Source organism: Vanessa tameamea, chromosome 22 (genome assembly GCF_037043105.1).
Source record: "Vanessa tameamea isolate UH-Manoa-2023 chromosome 22, ilVanTame1 primary haplotype, whole genome shotgun sequence".
Classification (NCBI taxonomy): domain Eukaryota; kingdom Metazoa; phylum Arthropoda; class Insecta; order Lepidoptera; family Nymphalidae; genus Vanessa; species Vanessa tameamea.
Genome location: NC_087330.1, coordinates 8,789,533 through 8,805,874, shown reverse-complemented (window position 1 = coordinate 8,805,874; position 16,342 = coordinate 8,789,533). Strand labels below are relative to the sequence as shown.

General features: G+C 33.8%; 1 protein-coding gene and 1 non-coding gene across 3 annotated transcripts in view; one reads left to right on the top strand and one right to left on the bottom strand.

Annotated features, from left to right (window-relative positions):
• Positions 1-16,342, top strand: part of LOC113400675 (uncharacterized) — a 163,282-nt gene that overhangs the window by 134,919 nt on the left and 12,021 nt on the right. The gene's annotated exons all lie outside the window — the stretch shown is intronic.
• Trnaw-cca (transfer RNA tryptophan (anticodon CCA)) lies at positions 4,510-4,581 on the bottom strand. The gene has a single exon. It is a non-coding gene; the product is annotated as a tRNA-Trp (tRNA).

Here is a 16,342-nt window from a genome sequence, read left to right as displayed (position 1 = left end):
TTGAAATATCTATCGGTCGTGTCGAATGGCTGTCCTATAGGAATATTAAAGTGTTAGAATAAAGACCGCAACTGAGTGTGTGTACACGTTTGTGCTTTATACTGTTCTTTGTTATATTTAGTTCAAGCACTTTTTGATTCTTGTAAGCAGAGACTTAGAATAACGCGACTTGTTTTGGACTATTATAATAATATTTAAGTTATTTGTCGGTAGGACTTTGTTGTGCACGCCGATCTGAGTAAGTGCCACACAATCACCAGTTATTTTTCCTCTAAAGAGAAATGTTTAGTATTGTTGTGTTACCGTTTGAGTGGTGAGTGAACTAGTGTAACTACGAGCACAACATAAAATCTTAGTTCCCAAGATTGGTGGCGCATAAGTAATATAAGGCCTGATTAATATTTCGTATGGTACCAATGTCTATGGACAGTGAAGAAAGATTATTATTGCCAACCAACTTTTGCCTTGTAGTAAACATTTTTTTATTTATTTATTTTAGGTTACTTTTAAAACATCTAAGGTCATCAGCGACCACTGTTATATAACAATTCTTATATGAGATTATAAAAAATAATTATTTTCAAAAAAAATAATTTCGAAATATCCTTCTTGATTTATATATTCTTTTTAATTATAAGGTACATTACATTATCGTTTTTCATTGTTTATAATACCTACATTCCAAAAGATGGAAAACTCAAGTCAAGTTATCATTGAGTGTATGTGAGTCATATTTGTGTATCCAAAAACCAGTCTAGTAAGGATTAGTTGATATCTCCATAGTCAAATTAAGTAGCAACTTTGGTAATTGAATTTCTTATAGAAAATAATTTAGATGTATTGTTTAACTTCCAATATTTTTTATATTATGTGTCAATATATATATATATATATATTTTAATTTCATCTGTAGTTGATTTGATTGCATTACAAATATTTTTTCATTAGTCGCATTTCTAGCTTCCCTATCAGCTTAGTCGTTTGTTGCACAAATTGTTAACGAGTTTTATGAATATATTTCCAAAGTGCTTTTACCATTGATTAATAATTCGCAGACAAAATATCGCGGTTGAACATATAAGTATTGAGTTTAACAAAAAATATTTTAAAAAGAAATATAATTTAAAGTCAATCAAGATTCTTAACGGAACCATTGTCTTCCCTCCGGTCGTTAACTCTGAAGCACGAATACAATATAAAAATCGGAAATCGTCTCTGCTATCGGAAATGGTGATATTTCTCGCCATTAAGACCTCAAAAGCCTTTAGAGGTCGTGCCACGGTTGTTTAGAGACAATGGGTTCATATCCGATGTATTTAGTCCTCAAATTTTTTAAGATACGGCCAGACATGCCGAATAACAAAGATTATGGTAGTACATAATATTATAGTACCAGTATTTAAAAAAAATAATGTCTAATATTTAAAATGCCGATCAGAGATGGGAAACGACCTAACAGTATTTCTTAGCATTGTTGCATTCCGATTTTAGGTCTAAGTGAGGTGTAATTATAGGCTCAAATGACTTACTTCCCGTGGGTGGGAAGAATGGTTAATATTTATCATAGGACTAATGTTTATAGGTCAACAACCACTGACCATCAGTTGGCATAATTGCAATTTCTATTATATATACTAATATTATAAATACGAAAGCAACTCTGTCTATCTTATGTTTTTGTTACGCTTTTCCCACTGAACTCAATTTGATGAAGTACGGTACGAAGGAAGGTATTTTTTTATCATATAGATTGGCGGACGAGCAAAAGGTCCAACTGATTGTATGTGTACACCGCCACCCATGGACAATGGCGTTGTAAAAAATATTAACCATTTCTTATATCGCCAATACGCCACCGACCTTGGTAACTAAGATGTTATGTCCCTTGTGCCTGCTTGGCTCACTCACCCTTCAAACTGGTCATGCACAAAACTGAGTAATGCAGTTTGGCGATAGAATATCTGAAGAGTGGGCGGTTCCTAAACTGGTGGGCTTGCATAAAGCCCTGCCAGCTATAACTTCCCCCTCACACGCGAGTGAAAACAAGTGAATACTAGATGGAAACTAACTTTTCAATATACATTCGATAGTTGCCAAACCACAAAAATAATAACGACGAATACACGTGATGTGATGTTATGTATTACACGAATATGTGAAGAGTATATTTAATGAATACATCGCCTGTGTTTTATCACCTTACATGAGCATTATAGTAAAATATAATTACGGAGCATACGTGTAAAATGCAATTTGTGAACACTGTTCCCGTGACGTCATAATGTCTTGCATTATTTTCAACAAAAATACGAAAATATTACACCGAGTCTCTGTATACCGCGTATTCTAATTAACTTTTCATTTCTAGGAGACCGAAAAACTCGCAAAGAACGCTGTAAATTTGTGAACCTAATAAACAAGTGGATTACTAAAACCATAAAACAGAATGTTTTAAAATATTATAATACATCCAGTGTTTTGAAATACTAGTGTCCGAATTTTATATAATTTATTTTCTAATTACAAAAAAATTACTTTTCACGAACGTGGTCTTCGAACTGTAACGTGTTTCTTCTGATGTTGTTCATATATGGTATGATACTATTATGCCTAATTAATCAAAATTATATGAGTTTTAAGGGTTAGCATACGAACAACACCGATCTATCTCGACAGCTGTTTATAAAAATATAGGTATGACATAAACCTCCACTTTTAACTCGTATAAATAAACTGTTCATAATACTATATGTATTAAAAAAAATAGACTGACTATTTCTAAAATAAAAATTTTTGTAACTGAAATATGAAAGTTATTTTTCAAATTAATTCTCGGAGTATTTTTTAATTAATTTTATTTTGCAATGTTTCGACTTATGTTACCGCAGCTTAAAGCGCTGATGAATGATTCTTTTGTATCGTAAATTGTATTGTTGGCGTGTTGTATAGGAAGGTTTTAATGTCCGGTAAGTAAAATGTTGTTATTTTTTAAACAATACTTTTGGAACGGACTACAAACGCGTATATTTTTGCTATATGAAATAACTCTATTTTTGTAAGGCCATTGTACAAACCCGTCTAACTACGTACCACCACATTTTCTATCGCTAAACAAAAATACTAATATTGATGGGTTCCGCTTTGAAGCGTGTTGATCCAGTGTAAAAGCACAACGTACACAAAATGTTAGTTCCCATTTGGCGCATTGGTGTTGTAAGGAATGATTAATATTTCTTACACAAATAATTTCACCGCGTTCCACGAACCAAGCTGATATGATAATAAGTATCTATGTGATAGTCCCAAGTTTTTGGCAATTTTAGCGTAATCAGGCATAAAATAATTCATCATTCAACTTTACCCAAAAGCTATGAAATTTATGGTTTTGAATTCACAATCGCTTCTGATTTGAAAGAATTTCTATCATCCAAATGAAAACTTCTTTTTAAATGAAGTATTTAAATAGGATTTTACTTAAATCGTCATCTTCCAAGATTAGTAAGGTTGTAGCCTATTAGTTGCCCACTGTTGGGCTTAAGGTTTTGTCCCCCTTTTGATGAGAAGGTAAAGATCTTATTTTACCACGCTACTACCATGCGGGTTACTGAGCACGCATGTGACAAAATATTGAAATTAGAGAAGAGCTCGAGATAAATTACAAAGACAAATTATGCACATGAAAATTCGGAGGTGTTTAGGGTGATTTTGTAATTTGGGGGTTGAGCCCGCAATCATCTTTTAAGATGCAGGCGTCCTAACGACTGGACCATCTCTACTCCATATAAGATTAAATATTAATTGTAAATCAACGAAAGATTCATGCCTTTATCATCAAATTCTTGTATAAATTAAAATGAGTTGTATGTAAAAGATTTATGGTATTTATTGGTAGGGCTTTGTGGAAGCCCGGCTGGGAAGGTACCACAAATTTGAAAAGTGAACGTGTGAGTGAAGCAAAAGTGGCATACAATCTTAGTTTGCAAGGATGGTACATGGACATGATCGCTAACCATCAGGCCATTTTTCAGCCTGCCTACCCATTTTAAATAATTAAAAAGAAAACATATTTCAAATTAATTAATTGCCAAATGTAAACCATTCCAATTCAAGTAAATATTTTATACGGTTAAGCTAAGGATCAATGGTTATTAGTGTATAGTCAAGCGTAAATTAATTATTAAGCCATTACCAAGATTAATTGGATACCCTTGGTTACCTTCAATTTCATTTGATTTCTTATAAATCACGTAACTTTTGCTAGAGTTAATAAATAGAAACAACTATTTAATTCTCGATGTCGGCATTTTAATTATTTTTTTTCGACTGTTTTGAATTTTACATGGGCAAAGACCCAACAGTTCAGTATCTCTTTTTTTTCGGTGCGAAAAGTAATACTAGATTCAGCTAATATAAAATAATAGTTTTAAAACATAAATATATTTTTTTGTTGTATAAGTGTTTATATTTGTAAATTATTATGAAATGTAAATAAAAAAAAAATATGGTGTCTGACCCCGACGTGATTTGAACACGCAACCTTCTGATCTGGAGTCAGACGCGCTACCGTTGCGCCACGGAGTCGGTGAGATATAGAGCGAATTTTGCAATCGTGTTTCAATTCATAATATCATCTTTAAAACGGGAAGAGTGTTTCATTTAGAAATTTTAATCAGAAATAAAGTCATGATATGAAAAAGATAGAGTTTGGACTATATGAATTAGTTGAACTAATCTGCTATAAATCATCAGGTCTAAAAGTCAGTCTGACTGTGATAACGAGATTAGGTAGGACTTAATCTCGTAAGCGGTATCGATTTGCTAAAATAGGACCACCAAGTGTCAACCCGTGGACATCTATAAGCTCATGAGTTTAACTCCTAGGACATTAAGGATTTTTAACACCCAAAGATGTTTTCGACTCCGCAAAGTCAATAAATCATTCTTGGGGCAAGGTATCCGTTTCTATAATAAAATGCCGCAGACATTTTAACTTTGCCGTTTCATAAATTCAAATCATTTTTAAAAAATGAACTGGTATAGAAGGCACATTATTCAATACAAAATTATACAGATGATAGAAAAGCGTCGAGCTAATCCTTGTTGACTTCCATGCAGGATATATTACATACATATAATTGTATTTAACTAACATGACTTTGTATTTTTAAATATTGAAAAAGTGTAAGTACTGATTTTCTTGCCTGTTCTCCTCGGTAGAATCTGCTTTTTGAACCCCAGATCCGAACACTTAATATAGTTTGTTAAATGACGATTCAAAAGTGCTTGTAAAAGCCTACTTGAATAAAGTATAATGATGATGATGATGCTGTCGGGACCAATAACGGCTGTATTATAATTCACAAACGTGTGTGCAAACACTCACTCTCAATTCCTTCACTCCCATTATGGATGGAAAAGCAGATTCGACACGACGAAAAAGTTCAGGCGCAAGGCCTTTGCTTGACGTGCTTTCCAACTTCCAGATTCCGAGCTGTTAGTGAGAATTTTTCGACAGAAAAACGCGATAACTTTTTATCGACCCGATCTGGGCTTGAGCCCTCTTATATCTAGCCACTGACAAACGGGGCAGTTGTGAGATAGGTAGGAAACAAACCAGAAGAAGCATTCACAACGTCTACTCCAAGTGAAATGAAACGGCAACCGGGTGATGATTGTATTCAGTGCAAAATAAAACCAAAATGGCAAATAAAATATAACTTTGTTTACATGACAGTTGATTATATTTCTAAAAGAATTATCACCCTGTCTTATTGCCTGAACTCATTCGTCGTACAATGAATCGATACTGCGATTCAACAGGGAAATACTGCTAGCGTTCTCGCCACCATTCCATGCGGTCATTATTTGAACACTAGCTGTTTTCAATTTTGATTTATACTCTCGTAACTCCTTTAAATAAAGCTGTATTTTTCTGCAAATCGTGCTTTAACAATAACAGTGTTATTATGTTTATCCTTTTAGTTTTTAATTAATACTTATGATTCCAAACCACAATCGAATTTAGTTTATTTGTTAGGTATTTTGATTGATTAAACATGAAACAGACCAACCGTTAAATATTTATGATATATTTGTTTAATTCGTTAATTGGTTAGACAATTGATTTGTTTTCAAATTTCGTTCATAAACAATAGTTAATTGGATTCAGATCTTTGCTTAATTGGATGAAAAAATCAACGGCTGAGTATTAAAGTATGTTTTAAGATATCTCGCTATGTTATTGATTTATAATACCTACGTGTAATTTATAAATGAATACGTGAGTACTGAAAATAGTCGCTTTTTTTAGTACAGTACCTTTTTCCATCTGCTTGTCAAACCATTTTCCAATTTTTTTGGTAGCATTAGACGATTCTTACGATTAATGATCTTTTTAACAACTGCAACAATTCAAGTATTATATTTAATAATCTTTGTAACTGATTATAAGAAAACAGTAACTACTAAGTTTCTTACCGGTTATTCTCAATATTCTGAACCGAATCTACATTCCGAACCGGTGGCAGTGGTCGCTTTAAATTTAGTTCAATCATGTTAAATTAAATCCAAAAGGATTATGCGAAGCGTACACGAGTTAGGTATTATTAATGTAAAATATTTAATCATTGTTATTTGGTTAAAAGTAATGGAAATTTATTACCGAAATAGAAGTTTTAACGGCTTTATATTTACGTGTTTGGTGTGGAGACATTAGTACCATGGGACCAAGGCGTGGTGACGATACGAATACGTGGGTCGATATTCAGTCCCGAATTTTTGCGTATGAAATTTGAACGTGTTAATTTTATGTTATATTAGTTTAGCAAGAACACGTTTGCTAGTAGAGTATTTAGTTCAATATCGGTAGGTGCTCATCAATTACAGTACCACAGAAACAAGCAATATGTATTGCTGTGTGAATTTGACGTGAATATTAGGCTCTAAGTGATATTTATTACCAATGAAATCAAAACACGAACGCATCTCGTATTCAAATGATATCGGGCTGATTAAATTTTCGAACCTTTCCTTTGATACGTTTGCCTAGAAATTTCCGCATCACAATATTCTCTGAGCTTCGACTTTAGACGTATTTGTCTTAAGACAGATCTGTCTATAACTATTTTTTTTTTAAATAAGAATTAACTACGAGTAAATGTCCTTTTGTCACTTCATGGACATAGAGGAAGGGGACAACCAAAGAAACGATGGATGGATTGTGTATTGTAAAATTGGGATAAAGGCAGGAGGACAATGTTTTGGCTAGTCACTTCATATACTTAAGCATATTAAACAAATTAATGGGTCGCACGCGATACGTCGCGTTTATTACAGGTTCACGACAGGTTTTGTTTTCATTTCATTTCATTGCAAACTGACGACGTCTGTGCGCACGTTTGAAATTTGTATCTTTTTTAATACAGCCATAGCGCCGCTCACTACGTGGCCACTAACTTTTTTCCGCTCTCTAAAATTAATTCTTTGTTAAATCGTAACAATTTATTAAATTACAATCACACATCTGCGGCTGGAGCTCTTCAAAATGAGACTAAGAATTTTTTTATGTGCAGCTGTCGTCCCATAATCTCTGGGACAAAAATCGACTTAATCTATTAATATATACGACTGAGCTGAATTCGTGAAGAATGTCCAATATTTATTCCCTTTAATTTGAATATAAATTAGTAGAACATATAAATTATCGAATAAACTATATACTGATTTTAAAGCAAGTGTTAAATTCTAGAATATGATTGTTAAAATGATATAATTGCTGTGACAAATAAATATATATATATTTAATGACGAACGAACGAATTCACGTATTTCTTTATTACTTAAACAAATCCCTAGTGTTTGTGGTGGAATTTGTTACGTTTTCAATAAATTTAGTTTAAAATTTAGTTTCCCTGTTAAATATTTAAGTGGACCTAGAATCGAGCAATAGTTCGCACTCGCTCGCGCCTTCGTTATTTTAAAATTTTATTTGATTAAGAAGAATGAATATTTATTATTCTTTTCGAGTGATTTGTCGAATAACCGTTGCATAAAATTGGATAGACTTTATTAAATTTTAAACCAATTTAAAATAAGATGTCGTAAGTCTGCGCCACGTCACAGAAGATTTCGATGGCGCCATTCGTATGTATAAGAACGCTGTAAAATTTTACGTTTATGTTTAGGGTTATATCTCGCGATTTCGGATTTTTGTATTCGATATAGCATTCCGTTTTCTAGCCTGCATCAAATTGGTCCTTGACCTTATATAATGCATTAATCTATGCTATTATTATGAATGCGAAAGTAACTCTGTTATCTCTTCACACTTGAACCGCTGAACCGATTTAAATTTGGTTTTAATAATTTGAGTCCCGACGTAGGACATAGGCTACTTTCCTAATTAATCCCTTTAGGGCATAAAATTGAGGATAACAGTTTGTTTGTCAGGTAGGTTTATAAATTTCGCACGGACAAAGTATCAGGTTCACCTAGTTTATGATAAATTTAAAGTTAGTTTAATTCATTGTTCTTGTATATATGTTTACGTAATGCGACTTAATGCACTTTAATTTATTTATATCGAATTTATCATTGATTTACAAAATTGATTCGTTAAAATAACCAGATCAGTCAATTGTAGGTCAGATTTGATAGGTAACCATTTCGCCAATGACGACCAACTCGAAATTCCTTTCGAAACAAGGATTTTTATAATGTAATTGTCTGTCATAACAAAACGATCAAAATATATTATAATTACCAAAAGTATTATCCATGTGATTGGTCTAATCATAAATAATGGAATACAATAAAACAAGTACATCCTTATTATTGTCGGCATAAAGTTCAAAATACAACTTATGTGTGTTGTAAGCATAAATTGCTCGTAATGTGCTATTTGTGCATTCATGCATAGGATTACACATTTGTGTTTACTCCATTGCTTTAGTGTCTCTATGAAGTGATGTATGTATGTGTGTTCAGTATTCTAATGAGTGTATGTGATCTTCTATGTATGTATGTCACCAGATAAATGTCAGTTAGTTTATAAATTAAATTTTAGCGAGAGTGTAAACGGTATTTACTTATTTAATCTCTTGATGATTGCTTCGTTGGTTTAGTGAACTGATATAATACAACAGAACCCAAGGTTCTGGGTTCAAACCTCAGGTCAGACCGAAAAAAGGTTACTAAGTAATTTTAATTTAAGAATTATTTGATTAATCTCTATTGAAATAAAGATTCCCTAGTACTTGTAAAAGCGTACTTGATTGACGTATATTTTTATGTTGAATTTTCACACGGTACCCTAAAAATGATGACGCCGTTTTTATCAAAGCCGTGCTAAACCTTTTTGAACGTTGCTAATGAACCGATTTAACGTGATTGATCATGGTGTCGATATGGTTTGGAAACGATTTGATGTATTTGTTATTATTTTTCATTAAAAGTAGAAGAATATTCGAGAAATATCGAGCCGGCAAATGGTCCCTTAAATATAAAAGACGTTGTAAGCTGAGTTCATTGACTTTTTAAAAATCAATATAATTTTAGTTTATGGAACCGAAACAGCCCAGTGGTTAGAACATACGACTCTTAACTGAAGATTGCGAGTTTTAAGCCGTGCAAGTACCACTGTATGTTCATGTGGGTACATAGTTTGTGTTCAATACATGATGCTTAGATGTGTTTCTATATATTTCTTCTTTTACTACTACATAAAAATTTAAATATTCACAATTTTGTAATAAAATAAGCTAAGGTGTGAAGTTTTCTATTTCGATCGGCTTGACACTTAGCGGGCGGTTTAGAGCCATGATAAAATAAAACTTCAAGAATTAAAGTAACAAATGTACACTTTTCAAAAATAATATATATTTGTATATGTAACTGTGACCGGTCATTCCCCCAGCGTTGAACACTTAGGGTAAATAATTGAAGCTTTTCAAACTTTCTGTAAAAGAATTAAAAAAAAAAACACCAAAAAAAAAATGCAATTCCAACTGAAAATATATTTATTACATCAAGATTCGGGTCACAGCGCACTCCGGCGACGCACAGTAATCTACCGTCACGTCGTTATTGGATTGAAATAAATTCATTTATTATTAATACGAATATTTCGATATATCGCTTCGAATCAGCGTTGGAATGGAAATATTTTAATTGAAGGCAAAGATCTCTGGATTCGCAATTTTTTTTTCTGTTTAATCAAGCAATTAATGAAAGAATGAATCTTTTGTGAAATAATTGCTTAAATTATTTATTTATATCGTCAATGTGTTCCCGTTAACACTTGGAATTTAATTACTTATATATCCTTCTTAATTCTTAAAACACGACGACTGGCCTCCGTAAGACCGACGAAAGATAATCTTTACTAAATTTTTATTGATGCTGCTTACTTGTGGGTACCACCCACTCATATTATAATATTCTGTTGTCAAACAGCAATACTAGTATGGGTGAGTGAGCCAGTGTAACCACAGGCGCAAAGGACATAACACTGAGTTCACACGCATTAGTGTTATGAGTAATGTTTCATATTTCTTACAGCGTAGTTATATGTCTATGGACAGTGGTTACCACTTAACATCAGGTGAGCGATTTTCCAGTCCGCCTACCAATTAGACAAATAATTTTAAAAGGTTAAAGGACCAGCTGGTTCCTTTTGTAACAAAATTACGTGAAATTTTAAATGCAATTTAAATTGTCATAAAACTTTCTTGTCGCGAAATAAAAAAAATCACTAATCATGGTTTTTTTCGCCGGTTTTTTCATTATTTATACAAAGTTTTGAGTTTAACTGAATTTTGAGTTTAAATGAATTTTGAAAACGAAATAAAATAAAAATCGTGCCACAAGACGGGATAACGGAACATTGTGCTGTCCCGGTTTCCTAAAACCGACTTGACTTTTGTTTTCTTTATTAATATTACGGAAAAGCGTTTTTGAATGGTTTTTTGCACAAATTTTCTGTCTATTATAGCTTAAATTCGCATAAAGGTCAAATTTGCGTATCAGCCGTTTTGGAACTGAAGCGATGGAAATCGTTTTCCGGTGATACGCGATGTTCTTTAAATATTACAATTATAAGTACGCGATGTATATATTCATGATCGTGTTTGCTAAAAGTTTCAAAAAGTTTGTTTTTACAGGAGCTCTACTAATAAAGAGTATAATAGGGATAAAGCAACATCAACAATTTCTATTAAATTGTATTTTTAAGTATACTCTATTGCTTCCGACCATTTAGGAACCAATCCACGTCAATCAATAAAACATATTACTTTTATAGAATATGTACAGTACTTCTACTTTTAAAGTTAAGCCTTTCCGCTTTTAGGCATATCTATTATTATTATTATTTTAGGCATACGGGCGAATGGGCTACCTGATGGTAAGTTACCAACGCCCATAGACATTAGTTTTAACTAACATGACTGTATTTTTAGATGTTGAATAAGAGTAACTACTGAGTTTCTTGCCGGTTCTTCTCGGTAGAATCTACATTCCGAACCGGTGGTAGCATTTGAATAAAATATATTTTGATTTTGGTGCTGTAAGAAATGTTAACGTCTTTACAATCCGTTGAAACTACGATACAGACTTACAATAAACAGAATTTTACACTGGCAAAGTTTATGTCAATACGTATTCCCACAGAAGTAAGAAGTATTACTCTTTTTTTGATTTCAGTACGCAAAGATACACCGAGATTGCTCACAAATTGTCTTTTTAAATGAATCTGCCTTGAGGCGATCCTTTCACAGGCTATGTTTACTATCTTTGTATATAAGTCAATATCCAGATTAACAACGCACAGCTTGAACTGTTATACAAACAGACTTGAATATTGCTGAAGTCCTTAGATTGATAATGCCTCATCGTCTTGTATTTGGTCCACATACCTACATCTACAACTTCTGTCAACATAATTTTATTTAGTACACGTAAATAAATAAATAAATATGATTATAATAAAGTTTTTGAGATAATCTTCTATAGTATAAAGGTGTCTCGCTGAAAGACACCGTTGTGTGTAATTTAAAAAGATGGTCGTTTTTTTTTTTAAATAGACAAGAGAACACGTGCGCCTTATGATGTACGTCACAGCCCGTAGTTTTGGATGCTGTTAGAAATATTTACCAATCCTCACATACGCTAACCGCCTTAACGAAACTACGATCTAATATCCCTCGTGGCTTCAATTGCACTGACTCATTCACTCAAACTTGGACATAACAATGCTAAATATTGCTATGAAGTTTTTAATTAATTTGACGACCTCCGTGGTCGAGTAGCGTGTACACCAGTTTTCATGGGTACGCTACTCCAAGGTCCCGGGTTCGATTCCGGTTTTGGGCCGAGATTCGAGTCGAGTCGATGTAGAAATGAGAAGAGATGTAGTGTTTGTGGTACCGTCGTTACTTCTGATTTTCCATAACACAAGTGCTTCGGCTACTTACATTGGGATCAGAGTAATGTATGTGATGTTGTCCAATATTTATTTTATTTATTATTAAATATGTGTCAAGTGCTTGGTACCTACTCAGATGGGCCTGCACAAAGTTCTACCACGAAATGAAGTTAAGTTCTTTGGCTTTTTTAAACCCTTATACAAATATATAATTTTATTTATTAATACTAAAATTTTGAACATTGAATGTGATCCCGTTGCAAATTCTACCACACGTTAACTCACTAAATTCATTATTAACCCAGAAAGCGTTACCAACAATATTGCGATTATTCAAATTAATACGACAATGAGACGGAATTAAATAAAGGACGTATGTACCCACGGTTGATGTAATCAACCCGAGGGCACTCGCACACTGCTCCCGTAAATACATGTTACAGTATATTATTTATAAAGCACAGATTAGGTGCAACTTTTTAGATAACAAAAGTTTCACTTTCTGTATTAAAATTGGGGTGTATTTAATTCGCAAAACGCGTGTTATTATAGGATGGTAAATAATATTATTTATCGTCCTAAAACAACACAAAAACTTCATATATATATATGTATGTATGTATGTATGTATGTATGTATGTATGTATGTATGTATGTATGTATGTATGTATGTATGTATGTATAACTAGTTGTCGCTCGCGGTATCGCTCGCGTCTAAGGTCAGGTATCAGGTATCATTATATAGTATAAAACAAAGTCGCTTAGCGCTGTCTATCCCTATGTATAGTTAGATCTTTGAAATTACACGACGGATTTTGATGAGTTTTTTTTTAATAGATAGATTGATTCAAGATTAAGATTTATTTGTCATAATCACGATATCTACTATATTGAGAACGATAATATAACGGTTTCTCAAGTGATGTCGTAAATAAACACATTTTTTGAGCTCATATTGCAAACGCTGGCTGAACCCTACGATATAGATCATAATAATGTACTACAGTATAGTACAACTTAAAAAGGTCTTCAAAAAATGTCTGGGATGGTATATGACTGTCTCTTATGGATGGCAATATATCTAGGGTAGGATAGAAAATTGTGCCTGTTATTTGCAAGGCTACATCAATCCGTTATAACTATATGTAACGTAAGTTTGAACCTAAGTTTGAATATTCACATTCACAGTGAGCTTAGTATGTGTCCAGGTAACGTGGTGTTTTATATTGACGGCCTATCAAAGATATCATTCCGATACGTACAAATGAAATGACCTGCAGGATTCCAATACATTTAGAAAACCTCGGCCCGTTTTGAAAATAGTGACCACGCTCTTTAGAATGTTGGCTTGTTAGTGGTCACCTTAAAACCTTGTATCTGCAACAGTTTACGATTCCCTCTACTATGCCCAGTTTAAAAGAAAACAAACATCGTGTATACATTACATTAACAGCCTGTAAATTTCCCACTGCTGGGCTAAGGCCTCTTCTCCCTTTGAGAAGAAGGTTTTAGCATATTCCACCACGCAGCTCCATTGCTAGTTGGTGGAATACACATGTGGCAGAATTTCGTTGAAATTAGACACATGCAGGTTTCCTCACGATGTTTTCCTTCACCGCTGAGCACGAGGTGAATTATAAAGACAAATGAAAATTCAGTGTGGCTTGCCCGGGTTTGAATTCGCAATCATCGGTTAAGATGCACGCGTTCTAACCACTAGGCCGTCTCATCGGTAGTATAGTGGTAAGTATCCCCACCTGTCTCGTATGTACATTGCGCATTAACTGCACTATGCACTAGTGACCCGTCCCGACTTCACACGGGTGCTATTTAATAAAGAAAATGATATGATATAATTTATACCCTATAGCACTTACGAATAAATTAGCCTTTTGCCTGTAGAAACATTTTTAGAGTGACATCGGCATCGGAGATTATACAGATACAAACAAACTCAAAGTGCTATCACTTTGAATAAATGATTAATTACTAGCTAAGCTTTACGTGCAAAATTTATAAAACTTTATCTGTAGCACACAATCTGACACCCCCATTTTACATATCCATACCAAATTTCATCCGTCATATCGTTTTAAATTATAAATAAACAAAAGCCTAAGTGTTTAAATACGTCATATAATACATACACGCGCATCTCGCAATCTACCGCACCTCATTAAGGAGATAAATGGTACCGTCAATACGACTAACGTTTATCAAATACATCGTATGCTAATTGTGTTTGTAAATTAACGCGTTACAGTTTCAAAGAAAGCGGAATGTACTGTATTCGTGATAATTGTATTGCTCTTGGGACCTGATTATGATTTTTTTTGGAACACATAGCTACTTTTAACGTTCATTGATGTATTGGCGAACTTATCACACTACAGATCTGGATGTCTTAAGAATATATGTGAGTAGCAGTCTGGAAATAAGTAAGTGTTAAATATATTTACGACATAGCTCAGAGGATTAGCCAGCGGAAGTGGCAGTGGGCCGGTCACATCTGTAGAAGAACTGATAGCCGTTGGGGCAAGAAGGTTCTAGAGTGGAGACCGCGAATCGGCAAGCGTAGTTAGTGTAGGACGCCTTGCGGTACGGTGGAGCGACGATATACGGAAGGTGCCCGGTAGAACATGGATGAGAGGGGCCAAAGATCGGGCTCAGTGGCGCGCCTTGGGAAAGGCCTACGTCCAGCAGTGGAATAACACAGGCTGATCATGATGATGATGATGAAATAAATTTGCCTCAGAAAGCACGTAAATCCATTGGTTCTTCGCTATTTTATTCCTGTTGTGACGAATTGCAGTTCCGATTCAAGGAGTGGAGTGTACTTGTTTACAGATACGCTTACGCTTGGCTAATATTTGAAATTGACCATTTGGGTTTTAACCCGCGGATGTTCGACATGGTTGACGTGTTCTAGCCAGGCCCTTCTCAGCTTATAATGTTATCAAAATATAATTAGATAGATTTTGACTAGTACTTAAGATAAGTCAGATATAGTTTTTTTTTACGGTTACATAAGGTGATCTCGCAAATGATACACACCTGATAACAAGTGGCTACCGTCGCCCTTAGACATTGGTGCCCTGAGATATATTAACTATTCATTAAAATGCCAATGCGTCACCAACCTTGGGAACTAAGATGTTAGGGTCTCTTATGCCTATAGTTACACCGGCTCATTCGCCCTTCAAACAGGAACACAAAAAAAAAGTACTACAGATTGGTTATAGAATATACGATGAGTACTACTCAGAAGAGTTTTAACAAAGCTGCTAGAGCTTCGAAAAAACTCACCATTAGTCGTGTAGTTGTTCCACAAGCTCATCATTTATAATGTTGTACATGTAAAAAAATGTAGAAATTTCCCTACAAACAAGTACGTTACATAAATTCTAATTATATTTCATTTACCTTGCGTGCGGTATTTTAATTTACATTACAACAAAGGCCATTAATGTAGCTTTGTTCCGAAACAACATTTATAGTTAATAAGAAGTAAGATGTTACAATATTTACTTTGTAACTATCCTGATATCAAAGTGATGTTTTTATTAAATTCATTTTAGCTTATATTCAATTTCATTTCCTGAATCTAGATCTCAATTCTCAGTCCATTGTTTGGGATGGGTCTTCTTCAAAATTGCTCCAAAGTTCCCGTCTATTGGCTGCGTTCAGGATATTCTTCAATTCCACAGCGGTTGGTCAACGGTCTCAACTCAAAGGCTAATCAGCTCAAACGGCCGACGGTCCTTTGAGTTACGTGAATAGTCCATTGTCACATCCACTTCAGTATGTTATTTCTGCTATGTGTGTAATTCTTTATGTTTTCAGTATAATTTTATTTCTGATTCGATACTACGTAGTACTATTGGTTTGAAGACTAGTTCCGCAATTATTTCTTAAAGTGAA